We start from the raw sequence: 2,674 nt of genomic DNA, 5'->3' as shown, positions 1-2,674 counted from the left end.
TGTCATCGTCCTCATAGTATTATTTATCCATCTCAATGTCCGTATATATACCTGACATCTTCAAAATTTACCAATGAAAAAAATTCCAATACACTTCCTATAACACTAAAATCATTTTTACTTATCATTTAAAAAAATATCATTTTCCAAAATTCCGTTTTTCAAATACGATTTTTTTTTATTTAGGGTGTAAGACCCCAAATTTTTAAAAAATTAAATAATGAGTTATTTGTGATTTATTATTTTATTTAAAAAAAATTATTATTATTATTATTATTATTATTATTATTATTATTATTATTACTATTATTATTATCTTTACTATATTATCATATTTATATATTTATAATATTTATATATTTATTTTCCTTTGGCCGAAACCTTAAGGGAATTAAGATAAAGAAAGCCAAAACGTGACTTGCATGCTTAACTATTTACATATATATAATTTTTACTAATGTTTCTTTTATACATATATCTTTTGTATGCATTGCATATATATAGGAATGAAAGGCAAAGAAAAGGGGAAACGTGGCTTTAATATAGGAATGTAAGATAAGAACTTGACAACTCATTAAGCCTTAATCATCATCAATTACTTTCCTTGCTTAACTTTTCATTTTTATTCACTAAGCCTAAGGAAAAAGAAAGAACAGAGAGAGAGATCGAAGCTTTATGAGAGAACCGTAAAACCCTCTAACCTTCCGGCCTCGATTTCTTGCGATCCGTAATTCTAATAAAAAATCTAATCCGGTAAAAGTGTTCGTATCTTCCTCCTCTACGTGTTGGCGTTACTTTTGTCCGGTGGAAATCGACGGTGACGTAGCTCCCCTACCCCTTGAGCTTGGCCAACCGGAGTTCTAGGAGACACGGAGGATTCCAGACGTTTTTCCCTTCAGCAGCATGGTCAGAAAGTTTCTCTAGAGTTTCGAGTATTTCGATTACGTACGAAGGTAGGGTTTTGATAAATTTTCACCGACTAAATGATATTTGATAAGTAAATTGATGTTTGGATTGAGTGTTATTGAAATTTGATTGCATTTCATGTTGAATTTTGTTGATATATTGATATTTTGATGAATTAGTCAGCTCGAGAATGAATAAATTTTTAAGTTAATATTTTGATAAAAAATAAAACAGGTTTTCGGTCTCGTTGAAGGAGAAGATATTAGTTTGGAAATTTTATTTTAAAGGATGTCATTATATTTTTATAAAAGACGAGGTTATGTTTATTACTATAAACTAAGTTTTGAAAGGAAAATGCTATTTTGAGTTTTTATTCAAAATTACTGCCACAGGAGAGCAGATGTGACATTGTTTGGGCCTTAGTGCCAAATGTAAAGTGGGGACGCCCACACACTGAGAACTGTTTTTCAGATGTACGCTTATTGATTTGGAAAGTCACACTGTATCCGGCCTAGCCGTACGACTTATAAGCACACTGATGCATCTGGAAAACCATATCTGGGACTCGTGCCCGGGTAATGTCGGGAGCGGGTAAGCAAGCGACACATGAGCTCATGGCCTGCGTTAGGAATAGACATGCATCATTCTTGTTGCGCATTTGCATTTTACTTGACATTGTGAAATTGTTTGTGATTGTCTTCTTGTGTTTATACATTCCTTAATGTTATTCTGAATAGTGGTGACTAGATATTTCTTTGTGACATTTGTATATTTCGTTGTGAATTACTTGAACTGTGGTAATCCTGACTAAACTAACCACCCTCGACCCTACTAAGAACCCCCCCCAGTTCTTACCCTTCTCTTCCTCCCCTTCAGATGGAGACCGGAGTTATATTTTACGAGATGGACCCTCCCTATATATACGAGGATATTGTACAGCATAGGTTTTATGTAGTAGCTGCGGAGATTAGGACTCGTATGTACATTCTGCGTGATCATCCTTTCCATCACCCGATTGACACTCCACAGTTTAACCCCAACATGCCCTATGAGTTCCCACTGCAGTGGCTCCACCCGGATGCTCCATTTCACCCGTTTCATGATGGCCGGTGCCTCACCAGCATCCCGATCAGCCTGCGGATCAGGCGGACCCTGAGCCTGAGCCCATAGAGGAGCATTTTCCAGAGCCTGTACCGGAGGAGGACATCCCCGTGGAGCAGATCTCAGTATCTTCATCCGAGCCATCTTCTGAGGAGCCGCTCACCGCCTCTATTAGTTGACCGGCGAGTGTTGGTCAGACCAGTAGCACGAGTGCCAGTGCCCCTCCCGAGATTATAGAGATTTCCGATGACGAGGACGAGGATCCTGAGGAGTGTTCTGATGTGGTTGTGATCTCCTCTGACGATGACAGCTGAGTCCTGGGAGCTGCGGTTGTGCCTTTTGATAGTTTTTTTGTGTTAGCCTAGCCTTTGTGTTAATCTCTCACTTTTGGTCAGACTCACTGAGAGAGTAGGGTGTACATAGTGGACTAGGCTAGTTCGGGTGCCAGTTTAGGGGTTTTCTATATGGACCAGGACCCGGAGTGTTGGGTTGTACATAGTAGTATTTCTGAAGGGTTGTATGCTAACTCAGATATATATATATATATGTACGACAGTACCTGTATGCTTATGCGTGGCCTATGCTATGTGTTGTGATTGTATATAATGCCGGCTTGTGTATGTTTAATTAGTTGTCCTTGCAAGTTTTCTTATAAAAGTTTTTCCAA

The 2,674-nt window shown here is 37.9% G+C and overlaps 1 pseudogene; it reads left to right on the top strand.

Moving 5' to 3' along the window:
• The first annotated feature begins 1,782 nt into the window (after window positions 1-1,782).
• Window positions 1,783-2,321, top strand: LOC110263901 (uncharacterized; annotated as a pseudogene).
• Window positions 2,322-2,674: the final 353 nt, after the last annotated feature.

The sequence above is a fragment of the Arachis ipaensis genome, chromosome B6 (genome assembly GCF_059453495.1).
Source record: "Arachis ipaensis isolate K30076 ecotype BB chromosome B6, ASM5945349v1, whole genome shotgun sequence".
NCBI lineage: Eukaryota > Viridiplantae > Streptophyta > Magnoliopsida > Fabales > Fabaceae > Arachis > Arachis ipaensis.
The sequence above is the reverse complement of the archived record's forward strand: the minus strand, read 5'-3'. Positions and strand labels throughout refer to the sequence as shown.